Here is a 15,620-nt window from a genome sequence, read left to right on the forward strand (position 1 = left end):
ATTAAAACTTCTGGAGGGAGGTATAATCTATCCTATAGCTCATAGTAAATGGGTAAGTCCTGTTCATTGTGTCCCTAAGAAGGGAGGTATTATTGTTGTTCCTAATGATAAGAATGAGCTTATTCCACAAAGAATTGTCACGGACTATAGAATGGTTATTGATTATAGAAAATTAAATGAAGCTACTAGAAAAGATCATTACCCTCTTCCTTCAATTAATCAAATGTTAGAAAGACTATCTAAGCACACACATTTTTGCTTCCTTGATGGATACTCTGGCTTTTCACAAATACCTGTTTTACAATCTGATCAAGAAAATACCACTTTTACTTGTCCTTTTGGAATGTTTTCTTATAGACGTATGCCTTTCGGTTTATGTAATGCACCTGCTACCTTTCAAAGATGTATGACTGCTATATTCTCTAACTTTTGTGAAAAGATCGTTGAGGTTTTCATGGATGACTTTTCTGTTTATGGGAAGTCCTTTGATGATTGTTTAAGCAATTTTGAGCGAGTTTTGAAGAGATGTCAACAAACAAATCTTGTCTTTAATTGGGAGAAGTGCCACTTTATGGTTAATGAGGGCATTGTCTTGGGTCATAAAATTTCTAAAAGAGGTATTGAAGTGGACCAAGCTAAGGTTGATGCAATTGAGAAAATGCCATGTCCTAAGGACATCAAAGGTATTCGTAGTTTCCTAGGTCATGCTAGTTTCTATAGGAGATTTCTTAAAGACTTCTCTAAAATTTCTAGGCCTCTCACTAGTATTTTGCAAAAGGATGTTCCTTTTGTTTTTGATGATGATTGTTTAGAAGCCTTTAAAACACTCAAGAAAGCCTTAATTTCTGCACCTATTGTTCAACCGTTGATTGGAACTTGCCTTTTGAAATTATGTGTGATGCTAGTGATTATGTTGTTGGTGCTGTTCTAGGACAAAGAGTTGATAAAAAATTGAATGCTATTCATTATGCTAGTAAAACTCTAGACAGTGCTTGAAGAAATTATACAACTACTGAAAAACATTTTTTAGCAGTAGTGTTTGCTTGTGATAAATTTAGACCTTATACTGTTGATTCCAAAGTAACCGTTCACACAGATGTAGCGACCCGACCCGAATGGATCAAGTCTCTGTGCTCTGATGTCATCCCTGGATCAGTAATGCTGACACCACACAGTACTTCGAAGGATTTATAGCAGAGTAGCAATCACACACTTATTACATCGTTTGTCCAGAAGAGGACTTATTACAGTAATCATGGCTTAAGGCCATCTAATAACGATAACAGCGGAAGACTTGGAAGATAAATGAGTCCATCAACTCCAACGGCATCACTGAGTATAGAACCACGACCTAAAAGCACCTTATTTGTCGTCTGAAAAGTCTGCAACATGAAAAGTTGCAGCCCGAAAACGGGTCAGCACATGGAATATGCTGGCAATGTAACACATAGAGAGAGGTAATGAGTATTGGCTATACTACATGCATATTTGGCTGGTGGAAAAGCTCTATGGTTACAGTTTTTGCATAAAGCCAGTTTTTTTCCTACCACAAAGGAATAAATTTATTTAACTATCATGGTGGTTGTTAAACATTGAGAATGGTTGACAGCATCCTCAATCCCAATTAAAAATACTCATTTAATTTTGCAAATGGAAGCTCTTGACCTAAACTTTCTGATAAGGCCAAATTCACTTAATTTTGGTACTGTTAGAAATTGTTTTATGTTGCAAGAGTTATTTGCTTGGTTTTGATGTTTTCCGAATCGTCTTCTTCGTTCTTTCTGATCTTTTGAGTGATTGCTTATGTGTGGTTACTATTGCTTGCTTACGATAGATTGACCGGAGTGTGACGAGTAGATCTATCAAGAGTTATGAGTGCAGATCATCTTCATCAACATTGCAGGCAAGTTCACACTTTGATCATATCTCCTTTCATACCCAGTTTTTATGCATTAGTTTCACCCTCAAACATTGCATGAGTAGGATTGATAAATTGTGGGTATTGGGAAGTAGTTGATGAGGTAGGAACCTATTGCCCTGCATTCAAACCTTGGGAGTTACTATTACGTTATGCTTATAGTGCCATGCTATGCTCGTGGACGTGGATTGGGTTTTGAGAGTATTCATGACAGGTGTGAGATTGTTAATCAATGGTTTACTTAAGGTGGCAACTTAAACACACATCTGGGTGGATTGAGGCACCTGGTTATTCCAGGATTGCCTGTCTTGGCACCTGGGTAGACCAGGATTGCCTGTTTTTTATGGACCGCCACCCAGGCTCAAAGGGATCATAAGATTATTCATACTAGAAACTTCCGTGTGCAGCCACAAGCTATTATGGGCTCTAGCATAGTTGATCAAGTCGTGCGAACTCTTACAGGGTAGACTAGCAGATGTAGGGGGAAGTAGGTGTAACGGTCTATCCATCGTAAGGTGCTCGCGCTTCTGAAAGACTATGTCTCGGTCATCCGTCTTCTCAAACACCATGTAGTGCGAGAAATCAAACGGAGGCGATCGAGTCTTGTGGGGAAAAGTGCGCAAACCTCTGCAGAGTGTATAAACTAATCATGATTAGTCGTGTCCCCGGTTATGGACATCTTGAGTATCTAGTACCTGAATTATCATGTGAATCTCATCACGTTACTTTAAATGAATATTGTTGGGTTTTAATGATGATATTTAATTGGGATTGAGAATGCTATCAACCATTCTCAATGTTTAACAACCACCATGATAGTTAAATAAAATTTATTCCTTTGTAGTAGGGAAAAATTGGCTTTTCGCAAAAACATTATAACCCTAGAGCCTTTCCACCAGCCAAATATGCATGTAGTGATAGCCTTTTTTCATCATTATCCTCTGGTGTGAATTTGCCAGTACATTCAATGTACTGACCCTTTGTGGCTGCAACGTCTCATGTTGCAGGATTTCTTACGACGAGTAAGTGATACGTTAGGGTTACGATTTCTACACTCAACTTTGTCGTTGGTGTTGATGGGAATCCACAACCTTGTCACTTCCGCTATTTGGATTGAGGTAATAGTATTTGCGTTACTTATACATGTGATTTACCTCTGTTATAAATCCTCGAGTACTGTGTGTGTCAGCATACCGATCCAGGGATGACACTTAAGCACATAGACTTGGTCCATTCGGGTCGGGTCGCTACAACAGACCATGCTGCTATTAAATATTTTATGGAAATGAAAGATGCTAAACCTAGACTTATTCTTTGGGTTCTCTTGTTACAAGAATTTGATTTACATATTATGGATAGAAAAGAAGCTGAGAACCCCGTAGCAGATAACTTGTCTAGGCTTGAAAATGTGCTTGATGACCCACTACCTATTGATGATAGTTTTCCTGATGAGCAGTTAGCTGCAATAAATGTTGCTAATAGTACTCCTTGGTATGCTGATTATGCTAATTACATTGTTGCTAAATATTTACCTCCTAGCTTTACATACCAACAAAAGAAAAAATCTTCTATGATTTAAGACATTACTTTTGGGATGACCCACATCTTTATAAAGAAGGAGTAGAGGTATTATTAGACGTTGTGTACCTGAGAATGAACAGGGACAAATCCTATGGAAATGTCACTCCAAGGCTTATGGAGGGCATCATGCTGGAGATAGAACTGCTCACAAGGTATTGCAATCTGGATTTTATTGGCCTACTCTCTTCAAGGATGCACGTAAATTTGTCTCATCTTGTGATGAATGCCAAAGAATAGGTAATATTGGTAAGCGTCAAGAAATGTCTATGAATTATTCACTTGCTGTTGAACCATTTGATGTTTGGGTATTTGATTACATGGGACCTTTTCCTTCCTCGAATGGGTATACACATATTTTGGTTGCTGTTGATTATGTTACTAAATGGGTAGAAGCTATTCCAACTAGTAGTGCCGATACAACACCTCTATTAAAATGCTTAAGGAAGTTATTTTCCCAATGTTTGGAGTCCCTAGATATTTAATGACTGATGGTGGTTCACACTTTATTCATGGTGCTTTTCGTAAAATGCTTGCCAACTATGATGTTAACCATAGAATTGCATCACCTTATCATCCTTAGTCTACTGATCAAGTTGAACTTAGTAATAGGGAAATAAAATTAATTTTGCAAAAGACTATCAATAGGTCTAGGAAGAATTGGTCCAAGAAATTAGATGATGCACTTTGGGCTTATAGAACAACATATAAAAATCCTATGCGTATGTCTCCTTATAAAATGGTTTATGGAAAAGCTTGTCATTTGCCTCTTGATTTAGAACATAAAGCATATTGGGCAATTAAAGAACTCAACTATGATTTCAAACTTGTCGGTAAAAAGAGGTTATTTGATATTAGCTCTTTAGATGAATGGAGAACCCAGGCTTATGAAAATGCAAAACTATTCAAAGAGAAAGTTAAAAGATGGCATGACAAAAGAATCCAAAAGCGTGAGTTCAAAGTCGGAGAATATGTTCTTTTGTACAACTCTCGTTTTAGATTTTTTGCAGGAAAGCTCCTCTCGAAATGGGAAGGCCCATATGTCATCGAGGAGGTTTACTGGTCTGGAGCCATCAAAATAAATAATTTCGAATGCAATAACCAGAAGGTTGTCAATGGACAACGAATAAATCATTATATCTCAGGTACACCTATCAATGTTGAAAATAATATTATCCAAACTTTGACACCGGAAGAACACATAAAAGAGTCCTTCCAGAACACCCCAGAATTGTCAAAATAAGGATGTACGTGTTAATGCAAGTAAACGGTCTCCGAAAAATCCGCAAAAATATATTTGTTAGTTTTGGAATATTTTAGAATTTTGGAAATAAAGAAACTCCCAGGAAACGCCCCCTGGTGGGCATAAGACACCAGGGCGCGCCAGCATGCCTGGCGCACCCAGGTGGGTTGTGCCCACCTGGGGCACCTTCTGGATTCTGTTTTTCTTCTGTTTACTTGTACTGCAAGATAAAAAAAATTATATATACTTCCCGAACCTGTTAACCACCGTATCGCGAAGAAATCCTTTGTTCTCTTTTCTTGCTGTTCCTGGTCAGATTTATCAAGCAAGGAAGCTACCGTAAATCCATCTCGGGTGACAACACAAGCACTGTTGGCCGAGGAGGAGGAAGAAGTTTCTTCACCACCAAAGGAGAACTGAGTATCGGGTATGGGCACTCCCTTTGGCTTCCGCCAAGCTTGGGGGAGGTGCCCTGGTATCATATCATCCCACTCTCTTTTTGCTTTTACTTATCTTAGTTCGATATTTTTGCTTTATATGAAATAAAGTTAGTTCGGTCCTTCCTTATTTGAGAGTCTGCTTAGCAATCAATCCTCGTAATTGTGTGCAAGTTTTATAATAAAGTTAGTCTGATTTTTGCTTTCTTTACTTTCATGTTGCAAATAAAGAAAAGAAATAAGAAAGGAAGAAAAAAAAGAAAGGAAATAAATCAATAATACCATATACTAATCCTATGGTAGGTGATAGCACCACATAAGGAAAAGTATAAGTAGGAAATTTTATTAGAGATTGATAAACAGAGCATTAGTCAATGATGCAACTCATGAAAGAATTAATAAGGGAATAGAAGATTCACATATAAATATACTATCCTAGAAATCTTTTGTGATTGTGAGCCCTCATAAAAATATTATATGCCAAAATTGTTGACGTTGGACAAGGAAGACAACTTAATGATTTATGTATATTTATATTCACATAGAAGTCATATTGTCATAGATCCTTTAACATGTGATGCTTACCCCCTAAATTTGCTAGCCAAAAAATTTGCACCAAGTAGAGATACTACTTGTGCATCCAAAACCCTGAAACCCAAATCTTTTTCAAGTGTCCACAATACCCACCTATGGATTGAGCAAGATCCCTCAAGTAAGTTGTCATCGGTGCAAAAAGGCAATAAAAGTTGCTTCTAAATATGTGAGATCATTTAGTGTAAGAGAAAATTGAGCGTTGTACGAACTTGGATGACAAATAATAAAAGCACCAAACTGCATAATAAAGGTTGTCATCTTAAGGGGAAATACAACATGACATTCTCTTGCACAAAGGGATTGAGCATGCAAACAAATAAGCGCATGGTAACTTCTGCTTCCCTCTGCGAAGGGTTGATACGTCTCCAACGTATCTATAATTTTTTATTGTTCCATGCTATTATATTACCCCTTTTGGATGTTTATGGGCTTTATTTTATACATTTATATCATTTTTCGGACTAACCTACTAACCAGAGGCCCAGCCCGTATTGCTGTTTTTTGCCTATTTCAGTATTTCGAAGAAAAGGAATATCAAACGGAGTCCAAACGGAATGAAACCTTCGGGAGCGTGATTTTTGGAACGAACATGATCCAGAGGACTTGGAGTGCAAGTCAAGAAGCAGCCGAGGCGGCCACGAGAGGGCAGGGCGCGTCCCCTGTCTCGTGGGTCCCTCGGGTGGCCACCGACGTACTTCTTCCTCCTATATAAGCCTACGTACCCCGAAAACATCCAAGGAGCCAACGAAACACAATTTCCACCGCCGTAACCTCCTGTATCCGCGAGATCCCATCTTGGAGCCTTCGTCGGCGCTCCGCCGGAGGGGAAATCGACCATGGAGGGCTTCTACATCAACATCCTTGCCCCTCCGATGAGTTGTGAGTAGTTTACCACAGACCTTCGGGTCCATAGTTATTAGCTAGATGGCTTCTTCTCTCTTTTTGGATCTCAATACAATGTTCTCCCCCTCTCTTGTGGAGATCTATTCGATGTAAACTCTTTTTGCGGTGTGTTTGTCGAGATCCGGTGAATTGTGGGTTTATGATCAAGTTTATCTATGAGAAATATTTGAATCTTCTCTGACTTCTTTTATGTATGATTGAGTTATCTTTGCAAGTCTCTTCAAGTTATCAGTTTGGTTTGGCCTACTAGATTGATCTTTCTTGCAATGAGAGAAGTGCTTAGCTTTGGGTTTAATCTTGCGGTGTCCTTTCCCAGTGACAGCAGGGGCAGCAAGGCACGTATTGTATTGTTGCCATCGAGGATAAAAAGATGGGTATTATATCATATTGCTTGAGTTTATCCCTCTACATCATGTCATCTTGCTTAAGGCGTTACTATGTTCTTATGAACTTAATACTCTAGATGCAGGCAGGAGTCGGTCGATGTGTGGAGTAATAGTAGTAGATGCAGGCAAGAGTCGGTCTACTTGTTGCGGACGTGATGCCTATATACATGATCGTGCCTAGACAATCTCATAATTATTCACTTTTCTATCAATTGCTCGACAGTAATTTGTTCACCCACCGTAATACTTATGCTATCTTGAGATAAGCCTCTAGTGAAACCTATGGCCCCCGGGTCTATCTCTTATCATATTTGCTTTCAATCTACTTTTGCATCTTTACTTTTTGCATCTATATTATAAAATACCAAAAACAAATTTATCTTATCATACTATCTCTATTAGATCTCACTTTCGCAAGTGGCCGTGAAGGGATTGACAACCCCTTTATTGCGTTGGTTGCGAGTTCTTTGTTTGTTTGTGTAGGTGCGTGGGAATTTTGAGGAGCCTCCTACTGTATTGATACCTTGGTTCTCAAAAACTGAGGAAAATACTTATGCTACTATTGCTGCATCACCCTTTCCTCTTCAAGGAAAACCAACGCAAGCTCAAGACGTATCAAAGGCCTATCTTTTACTTTTATGTATTTACTTTTATGCAAAGAGTCAAAGTTTTCCTTCTATTCCTTTTTATTTTCTCTTTTGGCAAGCATCATGTGGTGAGGAAAGATCTAGGCACATATCTCCAGTTGAATATAGATAGCATGAGTTATTATTATTGACATCACCCTTGAGGTGAGTATGTTGGGAGGCGAAACTATGAGCCCCTATCTTTCTAGGTGTCCGGTTGAAACGTTTTGCTCATGGATACGAGGTGAGTGTTAGCAATCATAGAAGACTATATGATGGTTAGTATGTGGACTTGCTAGAAGGCTCCGACACATGACTCTTCCTAAAGATGATGAACTATAGTTGCAAAGTTGACTGAGAACATAGTTTGTTGGTTTTTAATAGAGTTTTTGCTTTATACTTTGATTATGTGATGAACTGTTACTTATTCATGGGAAGTATATGATGCAAGTTCAATGATAAAAGTCCTATGTTCAATTTTGTTGTTGTTATAAAAATCAACATGATGCTTCTATGTCCGTATTTTTGTTTTTATCGACACATCTCTCTCAAAGCATGTGGACATGTTTTTTGATTTCGGTTTTCGCTTGAGGACAAGTGAGGTCTAAGCTTGGGAGAGTTGATACGTCCATTTTGCATCATGTTTTCTTACTATTATTTATAATGTTTTTATCCATAATAATGCTTTTTGGAGTAATCTAATGCCTTTTTCTCTCATAATTTGCAAGGTACACACCAAGAGGGAGAATTCTGGCAGCTGGAAATCTGGACCTGAAAAAAAGCTATGTCAGGATACCTATTCTGCACAACTCCAAACAAGCTGAGCCTTCACGGAGAATTTTTATTGAATATTTAAGGAATATTGGAGCAAATAACTACCAGACGGGGCCCACTAGGTGGGCACAACCCACCTGGGCGCGCCAGGGAGCCCAGGCGCGCCCTGGTGGGTTGTGCCCTCCTCGGCCCACCTCTGGTGCCCATCTTCTAGTATATAAGTCATTTTGACCTAGAAAAAATAAGAAGATGGCATTCGAGACGAAGCGCCGCCGTCTCGAGGCAGAACTTGGGCGGGAGCACTTTTGCCCTCCAACGGAGCGATTCCACCGGGGGAACTTCCCTCCCGGAGGGGGAAATCATCGTCATCATCATCACCAACAACTCTCCCATCTTGGGGAGGTCAATCTCTATCAACATCTTAACTAGCACCATCTCATCTCACACCCCAGTTTATCTCTTGTATTCAATCTTGTTACCGAAACTATAGATTGGTGCTAGGGGGTGACTAGTAGTGTTGATTACATCTTGTAGTTGATTACTATATGGTTTATGTGGTGGAATATTATATGTTCAGATCCATTATGCTATTTAATACCCCTCTGATTATGAGCATGTTGATTATTTGTGAGTAGTTACTTTTGTTCTTGAGGTCACGGGAGAAATCATGTTGCAAGTAATCATGTGAATTTGATATGTGTTCAATATTTTGATAGTATGTATGTTGTGATTCCCTTAGTGGTGTCATGTGAATGTCGACTACATGACACTTCACCATACTTGGGCCTAAGGGGATGCATTGTGGAGTAGTAAATATATGGTGGGTTGCGAGAGTGACAGAAACTTAAACCCCAATTTATGCATCCGTAAGGGACCGATTGGATCCTAGAGTTTAATGCTATGGTTAGAATTTATTTTTAATACTTTTCTCGTAGTTGCGGATGCTTGCGGGAGGGTTAATCATAAGTAGGAGGTTTGTTCAAGTAATAACAGCACCTAAGCACCAGTCCACCCACATATCAAATTATCAAAGTAGCGAACATAAATCAAACCAACATGATGAAAGTAACTAGATGAAATTCCCGTGTACCCTCAAGAACGCTTTGCTTATCATAAGAAACCGTTTTGGCATGTCCTTTGCCTCAAAAGGATTGCGCTACCTTGCTGCACTTTTGTTACTGCTATCGTTACTTGCTCGTTACAAATTATCTTGCTATCAAACTACTCGCTACTTACAGTTTCAGCACTTGCAGACATCACCTTATTGAAAACTACTTGCCATTTCCTTCTACTCCTCGTTGGGTTCAACACTCTTACTTATTGAAAAGAGCTACAATTGATTCCCTATACTTGTGGGTCATCATGCAGCTCCTCTCCCCTCCCGGTCCGGGCTCGATGACGCGGCGGCTCACCGGAGTCATCATCGCTGGAGCTTTCCGCAGAGGAGAAGTCGCCACTGCTGGAGGTGGCACGACCATCGCCAAGGGCGAGTTCGTCACCAACGGCAACGCCGCCCCTCCGTTCGTCGTCATCATCACCATCATCGTCGATGTCGCTATTTGGGCAGCACCCTACGCGCGGGCTGAACTCCCGGAAGATCCTCACGTAGAGGGTCACGACGCCATCGTACCTGAAGTGGAGGGTGCACCTCTCGTGCAGGTCACGAGAGCGGGCAAACAGCTGCCACCCGCGGTTTAGGAACACGTTGCCAGCGGTCGTGACCTCGGCCTCCACCCACGAGGCCTTGTTGCAGTAGCCATCGGCCTGAAGCTAGAAGCCACCAGCCCTCCCCCCAGTCGGCAACGCGCTCGTGAAGAAGCGGGAGAGCCGGAGCCAGGCGCCTGCGGGCCTCTCCGCCCACACCACGAACTCCGGGGGAGCGTCAGCTGAGTGGGACCACGGCCGTGGTGGCCGGGTGGCCACCACACGCCTCGCCTCCTCACAACGGCTTCCCCGACCGCGGCAGCTTCCGCTGCAGGAGGACGTGCCCCCAAGACCACCGGAGACAGTGCCTGCCTTTGAGGGAGGACGCCTAGGCCCGCGGGGAGCCGCTGCCGATGTCGCAGCATACTTGCGCAGGCGTCCGCGGGCCCTCTTGGGCGGGGGCGAGTCCGGTCCCTCCTCGGGGGCCTTTCCTTTCTCCGCGGCGGAGAACCTTCTTGTCAGTGCCATGGATGCTCTAGCGAGGCGATGGAGCGGGAAGAAGGAGAAGCAAGAAGCGAGAAGACGATGATGGGCAGGGGGTTTTGCCCGCTCTCGCATTTATAGCCAAGGGGAGGTCAATCGCCGGCCTCTCACGATCTCAAGTAATGATGGTTTTCTCTGCATGCAGCAAGCAGTTATCAAGTCGGACGATTGCCGAGGTAGAGTGGGGAAGCGGAGACGCCCACATCCCATCAAGATCCACGCGTCGACTCGGTCCGCAGGCGATTGGGGCCCGTGGCGTTCCGCACTTACCCTTTGGCTTCGCCTCGAAGCCAAGTGCGAGCGCGCCTTGTATCACGCCCAATATGCGATACTATCCTAAAGAGACTCGAAGGTCCCACCAAGGATAGAACCGTATATTGAAACGCTTTTGCAAGGTGGATATCATTACATCAACATTACATAATAGATGGGGATACATACAAGAGGCATACAATGCCATATGAATACAACATCACAACATATAAGAGCATCATCCGACTACGGATGAAACACAAACAGAAACTCAAACGACATCCACCCTGCTAGCCCAGGCTGCCGACCTAGAACCTATCCCCTGATCGAAGAAGAAGTAGAAGAAGAACTCCAAGACAAGCAAGCATCGCTCTCGCATCATGATCATCGCATAACCTGCACCTGCAACTATTGTTGTAGTAATCTGTGAGCCACGAGGAGTTAGCAATCCCATTACCATGGGTATCAAGACTAGCAAAGCTTAATGGGAAAGGAAGGAGTAAAGTGGTGAGGCTGCAGCAGTGACTAAGCATATATGGTGGCTAACATACGCAAATAAGAGCAAGAAGAGAGCAAGCGGAACGGTCGTGAAGCTAGCAATGATCAAGAAGTGATCCTGAACTCCTACTTACATCAAACATAACCCAAAACCGTGTTCACTTCCCGGACTCCGCCGAAAAGAGACCATCACGGCTACACACACGGTTGATGCGTTTTAATTTGGATCTGGTGTCAAGTTATCTACAATCGGACATTAACAAATTCCCATCTGCCTATAACCGCAGGCACGGCTTTCGAAAGATTATACCCTGTAGGGGTGTCCCAACTTAGCCCATGATAAGCTCTCGCGATCAACGAAGGATATACCTTCTCCCAGGAAGACCTGATCAGACTCAGAATCCCGGTTTACAAGACATTTCGACAATGGTAAAACAAGACCAGCAAAGCCGCCCGGATGTGCCGACAAATCCCGATAGGAGCTGCACATATCTCGTTCTCAGGGCACACCGGATAAGCGAAGCGTACAGGAACCAACGTAATCCAAGTTGCCAAGGAATGGTCCCGCACGGTGCTCTAGTTTGGACCAACACTCAGAGGAGCACTGGTCCGGGGGGTAAAAATAAAGATGACCCTCGAGAGCGCGACTCCCAAGGGAAAAAGGGCTAGGTGAGGCAAATGGTAAAACCAAGGTTGGGCCTTGCTGGAGGAGTTTATTCAAAGCGAACTATTAAGGGGGTCCCATAAATCACCCAACCGCGTAAGGAATGCAAAATCCGGGAACATAACACCGGTATGACGGAAACTAGGGCGGCAAGAGTGGAACAAAACACCAGGCATAAGGCCGATTCTTCCACCCTTTACCAAGTATAAAGATGCATTAATAATATAAGAGATATTGTGATATCCCAACCAAAATCCTGTCCATCATGGAGCAATCTTCAACTTCACCTGCAACTAGCAACGCTATAAGAGGGCTGAGCAAAGCGGTAACATAGCCAAGCAACGGTTTGCATAGGAAAGGTGTCAAAGGTTAGAGGTTCATGGCAATATGGGAGGCTCGATAAACAGGTGATAGGTAGCGCAGCATAGCGATAGAACGAAGCAACTAGCATAGCAATGATAGTAGTGAGATCCAGGGTAGCGGTCATCTTGCTTGAAATCCCGCTAGAAAGAAGAACGAGTCCATGAAGAAGATGAAGCCACGAAGATGAACCAAGCGTAGACGAACGAATCCTCACGATCGCAACGAAACGGGAACTATCGAGAAGAAGCACACAACATAGTAAACACACCACACATGAACATGACATGATGCACAACAAGCATGATGCATGACAAATCTAGATGAGGCTACTCATGGCAAGAGATGATGCAAACAAGAACAACACATCAAGGCAAGTTTAAATGAGGCCGGGAACAACATATAACAATTCCGGTAAGTCCTCATATGCATATTTCAAAATTGGTCCAGATCTGAATAAACCTTATGTTCAAGTTGTTAAACAACAAGTTAAGATGCACCAAGATGATCTACACGAAATTCTAGTCAAGTTACATATACAATTCATTTAGTTCGGAGCTACGGCCTAGAAGATATGAGCAAAACAAGTTAAACATGACATTGATGCAAAATGCACCCAAACATCAAGCAAACACCTCAAAACATGGATGCAACATGATAATATGAAACTACATGCAAAATCAAGCAAGTTTCATATAGAGCACACTCAAAACGGAGCAACGGTTCAACACACACACACACACTATACAAATTATAGCAACAATCTGTCCAAAACAGCAACTAGCCATCTTGCAAGCATCAAAACAATATGCTACAGCATCTCAACATGAAAACAAAAGACATGGGCATGATGTACAGGTAAAGCATAACAAAACATGAACACTGAGCTATCTCTAGAAATCACTAGAACATGCTCAAACACACATGGCAAGATTGCAAACAATAACAGTTCAGACTTTGCAGAAATTAACATCAGGTTGCAATGTTTAGAGCTATCAAACAACATGTTACAGGAACTTAACGTGGCAAACAAAGGCATGGAATGAATCTACTAATTGCATAGAACAAAAGTCCCTTACTGACCATGAGCAAAAAATGATCAGAAGATATGATGGCACCCATGTAAACATAGCAAGTTATAATACAGATTCATACATGGCAGGAACAACAATAAGTAGGCATGTTGATGAGCTTGTACCACTCACCACAGAGCAATAAATGGCATGGCAAGGCAACCAACAGTAAGAAGGCATGTTTATGAAGCTAAGCATGGCAAGATCAAGTTCATAGGGTACATGGATCACTAACAACAATCATGGCAACAACTGAACTTAATGTTAACAGGCTGCCAGCAACATTATTTAGCAACTTTGGAGCAAGGAAACAACAAGCTACAGCAGGCTATAAATGCAACCAAGGGCATGGATGGATAGAGTATGACATGTAGAACAAAACACCCTTAGTGAACATCTCCAAATTATGCATAGAATGATTAGTAGCAACAGATTTACATAGCATCACGAAATAACAGATTCAGCCTAGCAAAACAGCAACAGCAAGTACCCTACTAAACAAGCTTGATTCACTCACCACAAGTCATTGCATGATAAGATAAGAATAGAATCAGCAAGGAGACATGTTTATGAATCTAACCAAGGCAAGAACAAGTTCATAGCATGCAAGGATCAACTACAACAACCTTGGCAAAATTGAATAACATGTAGACAATCTGCCAGAAAACATTTGGTAGCAAAAGTAGAGCACGAAAATGACATGCTAGACTAATCCATAATTGCAACCAGGGGCATGAATGGATAGAGGATAACCATATGTTCAAAACATCCTTACTGAAGTATCTCAAAAGAAGCATGGATCTCTCTGTAGCATCAAGTTTACATGGCATCAAAATAACATCAGAATAGGGACTAAAATCAGCAATACCATGAAGCCTAGTTTGCATGCTTGTGATAGTCACCACATTGATCACAAAAATACATGGTAATCACCTCTGTAAAGAAGGCATGGCATACTTTAAAACACATGTAGACATCAATCTCATAGGATGCACACATCAATCATGGCAAAAATGACAAATGAGCAAGTTCTGTTAACAGACAGCAGACAATATTATGAAGCACTTTTGCAATGATGATTCAGGCATCAAGATGAACTCAAATGAACATGATGCAATGGAATGAAATGAAGTACTCGTTGAGACGAACAATTTGACATATTACACGCACAAAACGGAGCTACGGATGCAGAGATATGACGCGATGAACATGGCATGGTAATGTCAAAACACTTCGGGGACTTAGTGAAAAAATGGACCTCGAGGGGGAAAAAGTCAACTCGCCGGAATCTTCGCCGGAGAACGGCCGGAGTAGACGGGGAAGACGCCGGAGCTGCGGGGAGAGATCGGGGAGGACAGATCCGGGCCGGATCTGGGCGCTCCTCGCCGGATCTGGCCGGGGGCGACGGAGAGGAGGTGCGGGGGCGACGGGCGAGCTCGCCGGAGCTCGCGGCCGGCGAGGCAGAGGTCCGGCGGGGCCGGCGGAGGGGCAGGCACGGCAAAGGGGAGGCGAGGGGCCGGCGGGGCGGAGCTGGCGGCGCCCGGCGGCGGAGATCCAGGGCGATGTCGGCGGAGGAGGCTCTGGGAGCCGGGCGGAGGAGGCGGTAGCCACGGCGGCGGGCGGCGGCGGCCCAGGCCGGCGGCGGCGGGCGGCGGCGGCCCAGGCCGGCGGCGCCAGGCGGCGGGACGGGCGGCGAACGGCGGCGACCGAGGCCGGCGCGGGCGGGGGAAGGGCAGGCGCGGGCCGGCGGCGCGGAACGGGCCGCGGGGGCCGGAGGCGGGCCCGGTGGGCCGGCGGCGCGGGGGCAGCGGCGCAGCCACGTGGCCGGATCTGATTGGGCGAGGGAGGCGGCGCGGACATGTCCGGCTGCAGGAGGAGGAAGAAGCTAGGGTTTCGTCTGCGAAAATGGACGGGGAAGACTTATTTATAGTTTCTAGGAGCTAGGAGAGTCCAAATGAGGAGCGGTTTTCGGCCACGCAACCGTGATCGAATGACCGAGAGCATGGAGGGGAGTTAGATGGGTTTTGGGCCACTTTGGAGGGGTTGCTGGGCTGCAAGAGAAAGGGGGGTTTCGGGCTACTCGGTTATCCATTGGAGTATCAAACGACCTCCAAATGGCACGAAACT

The sequence above is a fragment of the Triticum aestivum genome, chromosome 4B, assembly GCF_018294505.1.
Source record: "Triticum aestivum cultivar Chinese Spring chromosome 4B, IWGSC CS RefSeq v2.1, whole genome shotgun sequence".
NCBI lineage: Eukaryota > Viridiplantae > Streptophyta > Magnoliopsida > Poales > Poaceae > Triticum > Triticum aestivum.